Below are 15,644 nucleotides of genomic sequence, written 5' to 3' on the forward strand. Positions count from 1 at the left end.
TTGATTCTTTAAGTTTTAATGGAGAATCCAACTCCAACTATTAAAATCCTCAAGAACTTGGACCATCTAACAAGGATTCTGCAAATCCTTCTACACTTTTAGTTCTACAAAACCCAGGAGGGTGATCCCTTAGTGAATTTTATGATCTCTGCACCATACTAAAAAATTCACTAAAACAAAGTAGATGATCTCATAAGCAGGCTCAACAATAGGGGGAAATCTCAAGGATGGAAAATTATTCAATGATCCCCAGCTTAATTGGAGCATAAGATGGCTAAAACACACAATAGCAGACATGAATTGAAAGGTATTTTGATAATCAACAATTTGTCACAAATATAGATGAATGGAGCATAAGAGTGACTATAAAGACTTAAAACAAGCTAGGATCAGTGCCTTATTCCATTGGGTGCTTGAATTCATAAGATATAAAATGATTTCTAATAGAATTATATCTAATAGCATTCAGATCTAAGAAAGTATTGCCTTACAATATTTCTTATCTACAATCCCAACCTAGACTACTTATCAAATCCCTTAACAAGCCCCACCACTCTCCAATCTTGTTTTAGCATTTAATTGATCCCTTGGATCAAAGCATAAACAAAAATCACATACATCACAACAATGCACTGAATGAAAGAAATGCTTGATTACTTCATTCAAAAGATGATAGAATTATACACTTGAGAGAAATAGATAACAAATATATTTATATTGAATAAATTTTGTATTTCTATCATAAAACAATTTACATCTGACTCCTTCAAGATCCTGCAAAAACTAAGACATAGGACTTTACACTTTGCTCATTCCACCTAAAACCTACTACCGGAACCAGAAGAGGAACCCTAAAGGAACCAAAATTTAGAACCATCTCTCATGGCATTGAATTCCCTTTTATAGAAATAAGGGAGAAAAAAAGCTATGGGCTAGAGGAGACACCTGTCATAAGAATGATCAAGTAGACCTAATTCTATTACAAAATATTTCATAGTTTCTAAAAAAATCCCAATTACTTGCAAATATTCTTTATACTATTTACCATCCTTATTGTTGTGTTGATGAAAATCTGATATGGGGTCATAACATACTAGGTTCACTCCTCGAGGAAACAACTGCTATAAGAATACAAAACTGCATGCGAAATGCTTCAATCACACCAAAAAACCCTAACCCTATTTTGGGAGCTCAAACAATCTCTGTTGGTTTTCAAAATAGTCTTTGGTCATTCTCAAAATGCCTTTGGTAATTTTAAATAAGAAGATTTCTCTCTTTCATAATTATTCTATTAGCAGACGAGACCACGTTCGCCATTACTTCCTCGCACGTGTGAAGAAATGACACCAATTCATTTTGAAATAAATTTTGAATCTCAGTTATCAATATTCCTCTATGTTGGCACATCGCACGATCAAGGCTGGTCAATCTGACATTGGATGTCAAATGTGAAAGTGGACCCATCAAAGGTATGATGTGGCACCTCCAACTCACTGCCACCTCACCTCAGTCAGTGGCCCCTACCTTTCGGCTTACCTCAGTCCATCTTGGAGATGTGGTATTATCTCATGATATTGTGGTCCTTAGCCCCCTTGCATCTTCCTTCATGTGGTTACGAGGGCCATTGGATCTATTCGCACTTTACCCATTATTACGGTGATCGCCTTCTTAAGCTAACTAAACATCAAACACCTTTTTGCAGAAAATTAAAACACCTTCATCTATTCAAGTATGTATAGATAAGAAAGCCCTTAGTAACTTGGACTTTAGCAATTGGGAACCAATAACATCAAATGTTTGAAAGGTCAAACCGTCAGCTCACCCTTCCTGCGTAGGACACATGGCATCATCTTGTGATTCCGCGGTGCTTATCTTACTTGCACCTTTGACCGCGGGGTAGCATGAGGCATCAGATCTACCCTACCTTTAGCCATCAATCGAAATATTAAAGCTTTAGACTTAGGAAAAAATTTAATAGGCACTAGCATAGATATTAAAGAGGGCTCAACCATAGGGAAATTTTATGTGTAGACTTAGGAAAATATAAAGGCGTTGGTCAAAAACAAATTAATGCCTAGGAAATACAATGGCCCCGCCAATGGTAACCAACCCTTGGCTTAAGTGGAAAAAGTTAATGAAGGAATATAAAAAGGTTAGGTTTTCTTCTTAACAAGACTTAACCAAACATTCATAAACCCTAAACCTCGAGGGCAAGAACAAAGAGCGAGATTAATTCAAAATGATCAAAATTTTCACTAGGACATGAAGATTTTTGCACAATCACTTTTAGGATTATCTGATCATAGGTGATGAAATTGGTTTGGTGAAAGAGGTTTAAGACCTCTGGTACTAAGCTTAAGTAGAACTATACTCAGGCATAGGAGATGTTATTCTTCCAGTTCACTCTTCTTTCTGGATTGTAGTCTAGATTTATTTTGTAGTTTGTGAGGCTCCTTTTGTGATGAGCAGTGCACTCTAGGTTGTTGGCCTTCTTGCATGTGCATGTCGCTCTTTTTGTAATCACATACTTACTAAACAAGTATTATCTAACTATGGGTAGGCTTCCCACCATGGTTTTTCCCTTTACCTCATTTTCCAAGTACAAATCTTTGTGTTATCTTTTGTGGATGGTTGGTAAATGTTTTTTGGTTCATATTTGTGCTTAACTATTATATCTACTATTTTGGTATTTGGTTTACGTATTCTAGCAATAAGGTTTTAATGCTTAAAGTTCTATGATTTTTTGACAACTAATTCAGCCCCCCCCCTCTCAATTGTCCATCGGTTATCCAAGATGTCTAACAAACTAGACTATGAAACCATTTACCCTGAGATGATGAGTTGCCATTAATGACAACCCATAATGCTATGAACCTTACTAGATGAGTGTCAATTTCCAACATGTCCAAGCCCCAAAATAGGGTAGGAAAATGGTGTGGTTCCCCTATCCCCCTTGGATAGGGGTGTGGCGCCCCTGTCCTCTCTCTTTACTTGGCCCCAAAATGGGTCCATTCGACCCTTGGACCTAATTTTATTTTTGGGATTTAATTTCTCCTATGTCGGCCTTTAGTGAGATGAAAATTAACCCTCCTAGGAAATTGTAAAAGGAGACTTAATTCCCTCATTTGGATGAGAAAAAGGAAGCAAGAATAAGCAAAATTTAGGAGGAGGTCTTCATTATCATCATCAAGTGTTCAAGCATTCAAGCCTTCAAGCATTCATCAATTCTTCTTCTTCTTCTTCTTCATGTGTCTTCTTCACTCATCCATTGGAGAAAAATTACAACATTAATTTGCATGCATGTGTGTGTGTTAGGTTTTTGTCATATTACATGTTGTTTCATGCAACACTTATGATTATATTCAAGAAGCAAACCAACCATCATCAACAAATTGTAGATCTACAAGGTACACATCTCCATTATTCACATTTAAGTATTTGTAATTAATTTCTTTCAAGGTTGATTCCTCAACCAAGGTTTGAATAAAGAAAACCCCTATCCACAACCCTTCTTCCTTTATTTTCTATGTGCAGGTTGTAGGTGCGCGACTATAATTGCAGATTTAAGCTTCATTTGCAGAGATGAAAAAACCCTTTTTGACTTGTGAATTTTTTAGAGCACTGTGCATATCTTATGCACTGTCCTGATGAATTTTCTCCAAATTTGCAAGGTAGATCTGTATCAATCTAAATATCTTAGATCTGAAGTTACAACATGATCTTGAATTGATAGATCCTTATTTCATCCATTTTTACTTCCTTTTCTACATTGTCCATAGGTCAACCTATCTATTTACAAAAGAGGGAAAATTACATTCCAACACTTACAATCCACTTAGCATTCACATCCTTATTTCCCTTCGATTTGGATCTAGTTGATTCAACCCCTCTTTTGAATGTAAAGTGCATTTTTCCATCAAATGAAAATCATCCTAGTGGTTTCCTTTCTCTCCCCTAGGTGGGGAACCACTTGGGTCCAATTTTCACTTTACAATATCCTGAAAAGGAAACTTCATTCAGATACCCATTTGGACTTTATAAAACATATGTCAAAAGGGGGTAGGGTTTCTTTGGAAGGTATGTCTCAAAAATGGACTATTCCTAGTCCTAAATAGGCCTAATTAGGTCACTTTTACAAAGGAGGTACCTCAAAAACTAATGCAAACAACAAAACAATAGATCAAAAACTTGTATTTTGTATCCAAACCATAAATTCCACCAATTTTAAGTTCCCAAACATACATAATTGTCTCAGACCTACTTCAACCCTCATTTCCATGCTTACTTGGCCTAACACATGAAGATGTTAGGCATTCATTGCTCAAAACATGCATCCAACATTGGTCCCTGAAAAAATGACCAAAAACCCATCTGTACAAGACCTATCCCTACCATTCCACAAAGTTTCATTAATATCCCTCAATGGAATGGATAGATTTTTACATTTCTTTGATCAAACCCTTGGAAGTAGGGTTTCGGGATAGATTTTAGAAAAAAATTCACCAAATGCACAAAGCTCAACCAAATCTCAAAAAATTGGTCTTTAATTAAATTTATTTCACATATATTTGCAGATACTCTATCCTTACATTCTTATCTATCTGAACATAGAATTTATGACCAAAATAGCAACAAATTTTCTAGAAAATTGTAGAGAAAACCTTCAGATTTTATTGATTTATTCCTCCAATCACAACATACAGTGCCAAAAATCCCACCTCAAAAAAAAAGGGGATATTTAAAATCCTCAAAACCCAAACCAATATTTGCTAACTGATTTTTAAAAAGAGGTAACCGCTAGAAAACAACCTTCATTAAAAAAATGTAAAAGTTGGTTAAGCAACTTTTCCATGTTTTTGACAATTTTTTTATCTACTCAACATATGAACCTAAAAATTCACAAATTCCTTCAAAACACATTCAAATAGACCCTATAACACTTATTACACCATTTCCACTCATTTGGATACATTTGAGAAAGTTTGACCAACTTTGACCCAACTAGAGCCTTATATGCTTACATGACTCCAATGGCACCAATGGCCTTAAAAATTGATTTGAAGTGATTTAAAATGGTTGGATTTGATTAAAAAATGGTCCTTAGGACCTTATTACTATTAGATGACTCAAATAACCAGAGGAAAACTGAGAGGGGGGTGAATATGTTGTCAACAAACTACAAAAATTTAAGCATTCAAATCCTTATTACCAGAACACATAAACTCAATACCAGAATAACTGATATAGAAATCAAATATTAACATAAATCACATAAGAGTTACCATCCATCCAGAACACATGACACCAAGATTCGTATGTGGAAAACCTGGTAAAGGGAAAAACCATGGTGGGAAGCCTACCCATAGTCAGATTATACTTCTACAATATGTGATTACAAAATGAGGGGCATGCACATGCAGGAAGGACAACAACCTAGAGCACACTACTCAACACAAAAGGAGCCTCACTGACTACAAAATAAATCCAGCATACAATCTGGAAAGAAGAATGAACTGCAAAGATAGTATCTCCTATGCCTGACTATAGTTCTAGTTAAGCTCAATACCAGAGGCCTTAAACCTCTTCCACAAACCCAAATCGATCACCTATGATCAACCAAAACCTCTATAGATGATTACAACATTATTCGCACATAGATAATCCTATAACCATGCCCATATTTCCATGATCTACAAAGAGATCTTACATCATATTCATACCAACTTATGATCTAAACAATTAGGTCGGCCACCTAAAAGATCATACAATAAATTCATAACATAAACCCACAATCAAATGATCAACCAAGTCATCGTAGGCCAAAAACAATATAAACCAATCATTAAATCCCACTGATAACTCATCAAGAACATCCTCCCACATGTTACATAAATAGGTCCATAATCTAGATAACACCTGACCCAATAAAGGTCGCAAAAAGTCAAATCCAACACCACCGATCGACATGAAAATGAATAAGATAACCATCAGCATCCTGAGAGCCATCTAGAAGTTGTGCCAACACCACTTATCACGTGCATCAAAAGGCTTACTATAACTAATGATAGTATTTGAGTCATCAAATCTGGAACCAGCTGATCATAATATGCATGTAAATAGCATGAATGATAGATCCAAATCAATTCCACAAACCAAAGCATACCAAAGCATATCGGATCAATATCATAATCCAACCACTCTATGAGAACCAACCAGAAACCAGTAAACAACCCAAACAACTGGTGTTGCCATTAATAAAAAAAAATAATGCAACACATAATCAATTCCTCCAAATTGCCAACAATCTCCCTCTTTGGCATTGATGGCAGTACTAGATGTGAAAAACATCCAAGTGCCAAGAGATGCCAAACAAGTCTCCCACTATGTAAGACAACCAACAATCTCCCACAAAATTATATAGGAATGAATCTTTGAACGAAACTCCCCAAATGAATATATCTCTCCCTTATGTTTTTCACAAGAATAACTCTCCCCCTCTGACAACAATTCCAAAGTTTTGACATAAATATCAAAGAAAAATCACAAATCCTTTGATTTTTACAGCTAAATAGTCCCCCTGAGTAGTAGCACCACTACATCAATCTGAAATGAATAATAGTTCTGATAATGCATACCGAACTAATGCCAACCAACATCACTCAAGTCTCTACAAGAGGGGAAGAAACCCCCAATCTGTCTCTGAAGTACTGAAATGATTCTTTAGGCAAAGGTTTAGTGAAGATATCTGCAATCTTCTCTTTAGTGTTCACATAAACCAGACTAATTTCATTTTCTTTCACCTTCTCCTTTAAAAAGTTATACTTGATAGATATGTGCTTTGTCTTAGAATGAAATACTAGATTCTTTGATATATGAATATTAGTAGAGTTATCATAGTGAATAACTACTAGTTCATTGCAATCCACCTTTATATCCTTCAACATTTGCTTCATCCATAGAACTTGTGTACAGTTAGTAGCAGCTGCAACATACTCAACTTCAACAGTAGATAAAGAGGTACATGGCTATTTTTTGTTTATCCATGAAACAAGTTTCTTTCCAAGAAAGAAAGCTCCATCAGATGTGCTCTTTCAGTCATTAGCATGTTCAGCCCAATCTACATCTATATATGCATATAATGTAAAGTCATCAAATTTAGGATACAACAAACCATATTCAGTTGTTCCCAACAAATACCTGATACCACACTCATGATTTTCTCTAGTATCACTTAGATATCTTGATATAATAGAAATTGCATTAATTATATCTAGTCTATTCTAAGTCAGATATTAAAAACCTCCAATCATAGACTTGTACCTTATAGGATTTACTGGTGCAGATGCATCTTTTTTTGTCAATTTTTCACTTGTAACCACAGGTGTACCAACCGATTTAGAATTTTCCATACCAAATTTCTTCAACAACTCTTTAACATACATAGTTTGATAGATGAAAATACGTTTATCTATTTGAGTAATCTCCAAACCTAAGAAAAATTTCATCTCCCTAATCATAGACATCTCAAATTCATTCTTCATATTTTCAGAGAATTTCATACACAACTTATCTTCACCCCCAAAAATGATATCGTCAACAAAGAATTCAATAATCAATATGTCATCATCAATGATATTATAATATAAATTACTGTCAGCATTACCTTTAGTGAAATCAAGCTTCAAAAGATATTTATCTAGTCTTGCATAGCTTGTTTCAATCCATATAAAGCTTTCTTTAACCTGCAAACCATGTTTTTTTCATTTGAAAGTGAAAGTACATCAGGTTGCTCAATATAAACTTCCTCTTCAAGATCTCCATTCAAAAATGCACACTTAATATCCATTTGATAAACCTTGCAGTTCTTATGTGGAGCATAATCAAGAAATAATCTCACAGCTTCAATCCTAGCTACCAGTGCAAAGGTTTTCTCCATAATCAATTCTTTCTTTATGATAATATCCTTTACAAACCAATCTAGCTTTATTCCTCACAACTTGTTCATCTTCATTCAATTGATTCCTAAAAATCCATTTAGTTCCAATAACATTCTTATTTTTAGGCTAGGGAACTAAATTCCACATGTTATTCTTTTCTATTTGATCTAATTCTTCTTCCATACCTTTCATCCAACATTGATCTTTACAAGCTTCAATTATTGATGCTAGTTCAACTTGAGAAATTAAACATACCTCATCAACTGCCAACCTTCTTCTTGTCATCACTCCTTTGTTTTTGTCTCCAATGATCTGATCTTCTGAATGATTCAACCTTACATACCTAGGAGTCTTCTAAATTTTTGTTGCTCTGTCCTCATCTTGAATTAGTGTTGAATTTTCTGATACTATCAGAGTAACTGGTTCAACATTTTGTTCTAGTGTAGGTGCTGCCAATTCAGTTATGATCATTTTTACTGTCAGTTCTCTCTCATAAGTTTTGATTTGACTTATGTTATGCTCAACCACCTTGACATTTGTGCTCTCCACAATGCAATCAAAATTCACATGACATAACCTCTTATACCATAGCTAACTTTCATCAATTTTTGCAATCAAACATGTCTTGTCACCAAAGTTTAAATGAAATATTTTACCTTTAGTCTGTGTACTATTTGCAATCTCCAATCCAGATCTGATGATAATCTTGCATTTTTCATCCTTGAATTGTAACTACGGTCCATTATCCACCAACTGTCCTACACTCAAAAGATTATGCCTTAAATCTTTAACATAATAAACATTATTAGTGTTATTCTTACCATCCAATGATATTGTTCCTCTTCCCTTGATCATGCATGCTTTGTCATCTCCAAATTTAACCTTATCACCATCAAGTTCTTGCAAAGATAAGAAATTCTTGAGTCATATGATGTGAACATCCACTGTCAATTACCCATTCATCTTTGTCTTCAATTTTAGAAGCAAGGGCCTTCTCTTCAGGTACCAAACCATCTTTCTTGATAGCCAAAAATACCCATTCCATTCCATTGTCAGATCCACTAGCTAAATCTTGTGTGGGTTCATCATTAGAATCAATCACACCTTCCTCATTAGCAAAGTAGCATGACTTATCTTTGTTCCTCCTATACTAATGCTTGTTATGATAATCATGCTTATTCCTAAAAGATCTTCTACCTCTTTCTTCAAATCTTGAATTCCTTTGAGGACATCTAGATGCAAAATGACCTATCTTATTACATGCAAAACATTTAAAAGATGATTTTCCTTCATATTTACTTCTTGTTGGTCCTATAGGTACTCTCCTAGAAAATAAGGCTTCAAGTTTCTCAAACTCTTCATCTTATTTCTTCATATCCTCTAGTTCCTTCACATATAAAGCTTTCCAATCACTCTTGTCAATAGATGATGTAGATGCATGAAAAGAAGGTTCAGATTTTACTGCTCCTTAAGGTCCAAATTCCTCAAGTTCAAAAGAAGATAACTTCACAACCAAGGTATCTCTATTAATAGAGGTGTTTACCATAGTTCTCAGCTCATTAATTGTAGTAGCCTTCATTTTATAAGCTGGTGGAAAATCTATTAGTACTTTAGAAACTATTTCATCTTCGCTCACAGATCCACCACAACATTAAAGTCCCATAACAATCTCATCAGCTCTCTCCATAACAACAACAATCCTTTCATCTTCTTCCATCTTTAGATTCTCATACCTCATCCAGTAACCATCAAGTTTAGCAATTTTAATAGTAGGTTCACCTTCATTTAGAGTCTCCAATTTTTCCCATATAGCCTTTGTAATTGATTTATCAGTTAGTCTCATTATTTGTTGATCAGAAAGTGCACACTAAAGGGCTTCTCTAGCTCTACAACCATTCTCAATCTCCTTATCTAGGCCATCCCGAGGAAACTTTCTATTTGCTGGATTAAAAGGGGTTACACCTTTCTAAGTGATCACCCAATTTTCATTTCCAAGACATAGCAGATGCATCTCCATCTGAATCTTCCATACCCTGTAATTTGTTCCATCAAGCCTAGGAATTTCTCTCCAGAAAACAACTACAAATGTATTTGATTGGTGCAGGAGCACCTAAGGGGCCTATAAGGTATAACATGTCTATAAGGCATGGATGGATGTAATAATGGTAATTTGAGACCTAAAACAATGTAATAAGGCATGTAAAGCCAATATTTGTCATGGTTGAGTCAAGTTGCATCAACTTGTCTAGTTGTGTCAAAATTGTGTCAATGTTGTCAAATGAGAAAATTTATGTAATAAATGTTAAGAAGGTATGTTAAGTGTCAAAATGGGATCCATATTATGTTTTAATCCCTAATGGTGTATTATAGACTAACATATAGGTAAAAGTGCAGGGATAGAGTTGGCATGAAGGTTGATTACCTTTTAAGTACAAGTTTGTGTGTGAAAGGTGCATGGGAATGGTGGCATAGGTGTAGCAGAAAGAGTTCGGCCTTAATGAGGGAACTATTTGAGTATGTAATATATTACTAAATGAAAAATATATGGTGAATCTTGAAGGACAAGTTGTGGAAGTGATTGGAAGAGTGGATTTGAGGAGGCCCTAGTTTTGAAGGCCTCAATAGGAGGGTTTGGGGTTTGACGTATCAAATGAGAGTGGATGCCCCCCAAAAAATGAAAATAATTCTATTTGAGAGCTAAATTAAGACTTTTTTAAGGTTTTGAATTGAGGGGAGTTGATATGTTGGTACTTTCTTTGTAAAAGTGGCCTAATTAGGCCTAAATATGCAGCAACAGGGTACTGGTCCATGCAGTTGGTCCAAAAGAACAATAGGTAAATTTGACATATGTTAAATAAATTTCAAAAGGGTACCCTAATATGTAATTTATTTGGAAATTATTTTGGGAAATTTTGGATAAAAGGGCAAAGTACCCATTTTGAAGGGCTACTAGGATTAAGCCTAAATAGTACTCTAGTAAAAGATTGTTGATGAACCAGTCAAGTAGGTGGATGAAAAATATAGGAAAATGTTTAATAGGTAATTTTGAGACCCTATAAAGTCTAGGATCAAACCTTTGAAGTTGAGGCCTAAGTTTGAGTACCTTGGTGAAGCCTAGAGAAGGAAGAAGGTTAGTAAACCTTGTTGGTAAGAAGCCATAGTTTATTGAATCCATTTGGTATTGATTATTGATTGGGTGGACTAGATATATATTCATAATAGTGGTATTAGAGCCACTAGTAGGTTATTGTGGGAAGTAAGGAAGAGAGAGAAGTTGTGTAGTGAGTTGGGGTATAGACAAGATGCCTCCAAAACAACAAATAGTAAGGGAGAACCAAGAGTTGAAAGAGACCTTAGAAATAGAGAGGAGAGAAAGGAGAGAACAAGAAGAAGAAATGGATAGAGAGATGAGGAAAATGAGAAGGGAGAATTCAGCATTTTAGGAAAGGTTGGAAGCCTTGGAGAGAGGATTTAGAAGAGGGCCACAAAGAAAGAATGAGGAAGAAGATGTTAAAGCAAATGATGGAGTAGATGAGAATCAAAATGAAGGGAATGGAGAAGAGGAATTAGACCCTAAAGAAAGGAGATTGGTAAGGTTACTAAATGTAGTGCAAGGTGGTGGAATCAAAGGACACATTGAATTACCTATCTATCAAGGCAAGATGGATAGTGAAGAGGTCTTGGGGTGGTTGGATGCCCTAGAAAACTAATTTGAATTTGAAGACATGGATGAAGAGAAGAAATTGAAGTTTGCAAAGACAAAAATCAGAGGTGCCGCTCTAACATGGTGGTCTAGTGTCCAGATAGAGAGAGTGGCAAAGGGTATGCCTAAGATTACTACTTGGGGTAGGATGAAGGCCATGGTGAAGGAACAATTTCTTCCTTTTGATTATGCAATTCAGAAAAAGAGGTTGAGACAAAATCTAAAGCAAAATGATATGGATGTGATGACCTATACTGAGAAATTTCACAAATTGAGTATAAGAGGTGGTTTGGAAGATGAAGATGAGAAAGTGGTAAGATACCTTAATGGGCTAAGGTACAATCTTCAAGATGAAATTTGGTTGAGTATACCAAAGACACTTGGGGAGTGTTTTCAGTTGGCTATAAGGGTTGAAGAAAAGGTAAATAGGAAGCAAGAGAGTAAAGGAGGAAGTGGTAAAGGTAATGAAAATATAGGTAGAGGCAGTAGACCTACACAAGAAATCCAAAGTCAAGGAGACAAAGACAAAGGGAAAGAGTCTACATCTTGTCAAAGAGGAGGATATCAGGGTGGAGGCAAATTTGGGGCAAGAAGAGGAGAAAGTGTATTCACAGGCTGGTGTTATACTTGTAATGAAGTGGGACATCCTTCTTTCAAGTGTCCAAAGATAGAGCAACAGAACAAGAGTAATGAGAGAAGAGTACATTTAGCACAAGAAGATGAAGAAAGTGGAAAGACCCAGGATGTATACCCCGAGGTAGGAGACACATTGATGATCCAAAGAGCACCATTAGAACCTCAATACATGCCAAGGGTTTCAATTTTCAAAAATCATTATAAAAGAAAAGGCAAGGTGTGTAAAATGATTATAGATTTAGGGTCTCATGATAATTTGGTGTCATATAAAATGGTTAATAAATTTTATTTGGAGAAATTACCTCATAGTAGACCTTATAGGGCAACATGGGTAACCAATAAACAAAGCCTTTTGATTCAAGAACAAGCCTATGTTGAATTCTCTATTGGGGATTACCATGATAGGGTCTTGTGTGACACAGTTCCCATGACTTGTTGTCATATCCTTTTGGGGAGGCCTTGGTAGTACTTAAGGAGAACTTTACATGATGGGTTTCACAATACTTATGTTGCTCATAAAGATGGTAGAAGATTTACCCTGATTCCTTTCCAAGATGATCAGTCATTTGGATCAAATATCATATGTTTTGGTGTAAATGAGTGTGTGAATTTGTAGGGCATATATTTGAAGTGTGAGTGGGTTATAGAGAAGCAACAAGCTGGTTTGGATGCTTACCCAAGGGTGCAGGCAAACCTACCATATAAGGTGTTGCAGCATAGTGTGAAGGTGGGGACAATTGAATGTCCTATTGAAGTGCAACCTAAGTAAATGGGTAGTCCTTCAAATGTGAATGAGTTGTGGGGTCATCTATCCCTCAAAAAGACAAAAGCAATGGTGCAACAACAGTCCAAATTTGACTATCCAAAACAGGGAACTATACACATGTTTTTGAATTCTAATGCTTGTCATTAGTTTAGTGCAAGAACTAGGTGGAAGGCTGATTCATTTCATCAGTTTTTATTTAAAAATATTCCCCATGAGGATATAGGTTGTAGAAGAACATCTAGAAGGATGTATGGCATGAGGAAAATACCTCTCTTCTCTTGGGACAAGAGACTTTTCATTGGGGGGGGAGTATGGTGCAGGAGCACCTAAGGGACCTATAAGGTCTAACATGTCTATAAGAAATGGATTGACATAATGAGGTTCATTAGAGACCTAAAACAATGTAATAAGGCATGTAAATCCAATATTTGTCATGGTTGAGTCAAGTTGAGTCAACTTGTCTAGTTGTGTCAAAATTATCAAAATTGTGTCAATGTTGTCAAATGAGACATGATAAGTGTCAAAATGGGATATTTTGAAGATTGATAAGTGTAAAGAAGACATGATAAATGTAATAAATGTAAAGAAGACATGATAAGTGTCAAAATGGGATCCATATTATTTTAAAGGAGTTTTCAAATAATTAGATTGATTTTATTGATGATATAAAGACAAAATGTCAAGTATTGTCAATTTCACACATTCAAATGGTGGATTCCAATGACTAGTTGGTTCTTAGGTAGTTATGGGAGTTGTTTTCAGTTTGGGGGGTAAAAATGTGTTTAAAAACCTCATTATAAAATGTGGATAGGTTGTTGTGGTTTATTTTGAAGATTGATATTTGTAATACCAAACTGCTGCAATAAAATTCAACATTTTTCCCTACATTCCTACGTAAAATCTGAAACATATTATTGTTTTATCTCTTTGTTTAGATCTGAAATATTTGAAAGGTGTTTTATATATGTTATTATAATTATTTGAAGTCATTTGTAAGGTTTAATAAATTAATTTGGTCCATATATAGTTGACTGTCCCAAAACTAGTGTTGTAGGTGCTTGTTTGTGTTGATTTGGGAGTCAAAATGAAGTTTTAGGGCTCATTCCTCTTTATGTATTTCTTGTTTCTTGAGGAGTGAGTCCCTAATGGTGTATTATAGACTAAAATTCAGGTAAAAGTGTAGGGATAGAGTTTTCATGAAGGGTGATCACCATTCGAGTGCAAGTTTGTGTGTGAAAGGTGCATGGGAATGGTGGCTTAGGTGTAGCAGAAAGAGTTCGGCCTTAATGAGGGAACTATTTTAGTATTTAATGTGTGATTAAATTACAAATATATGGTGAATCCTGAAGGAAAAGTTCTGGAAGTGATTGGAAGAGTGTATTTGAGGAGGGCCTAGTTTATAAGCCCTAAATAGGAAGGTTTGGAGTTTGACATATCAAATGAGAGTGGCTGCCAAAAAAAAAATGAAAATAATTTTATTTGAGACCTAAATTAATAATTTTTTAAGGTTTTTAATTGAGAGGAGTTGATATGTTGGTACTTGCTTTGTAAAAGTGGCTTAATTAGGCCTAAATGTGCAATAGCAGGGTACTGGTCCATATAGTTGGTCCAAAAGAAAAATATCTGAATTTGACATATGTTAAATAAATTCCAAAAGGGTGTCATAATATTTAATTTATTTGGCATGTGTTTTTGTAAAGTTTGTAGAAAAGGGAAAAATAACCGTTTTGAAGCGCTACTAGGATTAAGCCTAGATAGTACCCGGGTAAAGGATTGTTGATGAAACATATAGGAACATGTTGAATAGGGAATGTTGAGATTGTAGAAAGTGTAGGATTAAACCTTTAAATTTGAGGCCTAAGTTTGAGTACCTTGGTGAAGCATAGAGAAGGAAGAAGGTTAGTAAACCTTGTTGGTAAGAAGCCATAGTTGATTGAATCCATTTGGTTTTGATTATTGCTTCGGTGGACCGGATACCTCTGTATCATTGATGAAATTGAACTTTTAGATGCCATAGGACCTTACTTAAGTGGTTAAGCTTCTGCAAAGAGCTCCAAGCTTTGATACCAATTGCTAGACAACTCAAATAACTAGAGGACAATTGAGAGGGGGGGTGAATCAACTGTCAACAAATTACAAAAATTTAAACATTCAAATCCTTATTATCAGAACACATAAAATCAATACTGGAATGCATAAACCAAATACTAGAATAACTAATATAGAAATTAAACATAAGTATAAATCATAGAATAGTTACCATCCATCTAGAACACATGACACCAAGATTTGTACATGGAAAACTGAATAAAGGGACAAACCACGGTGGGAAGCTTACCCACAATCAGATAATACTTCTACAATAAGTATGTGATTACAAAATAAGGGGCATGCACATGCAGGATGGCCAATAGCATAGAGCACATTTCTCAACACAAAAGGAGCCTCACTGACTACAAAATAAATCTAGACTACTGAAGAGGGGAAAAACCAGCAAGGTGAGATTAGATGGCTAGTATGCAAATAGAGCATTCAAACACAACACATGAAACATCAAACAAACTATTTATACCTTGCAAATATATACCTTCTCCTTCAGATT

Source organism: Cryptomeria japonica, chromosome 10 (assembly GCF_030272615.1).
Source record: "Cryptomeria japonica chromosome 10, Sugi_1.0, whole genome shotgun sequence".
Classification (NCBI taxonomy): domain Eukaryota; kingdom Viridiplantae; phylum Streptophyta; class Pinopsida; order Cupressales; family Cupressaceae; genus Cryptomeria; species Cryptomeria japonica.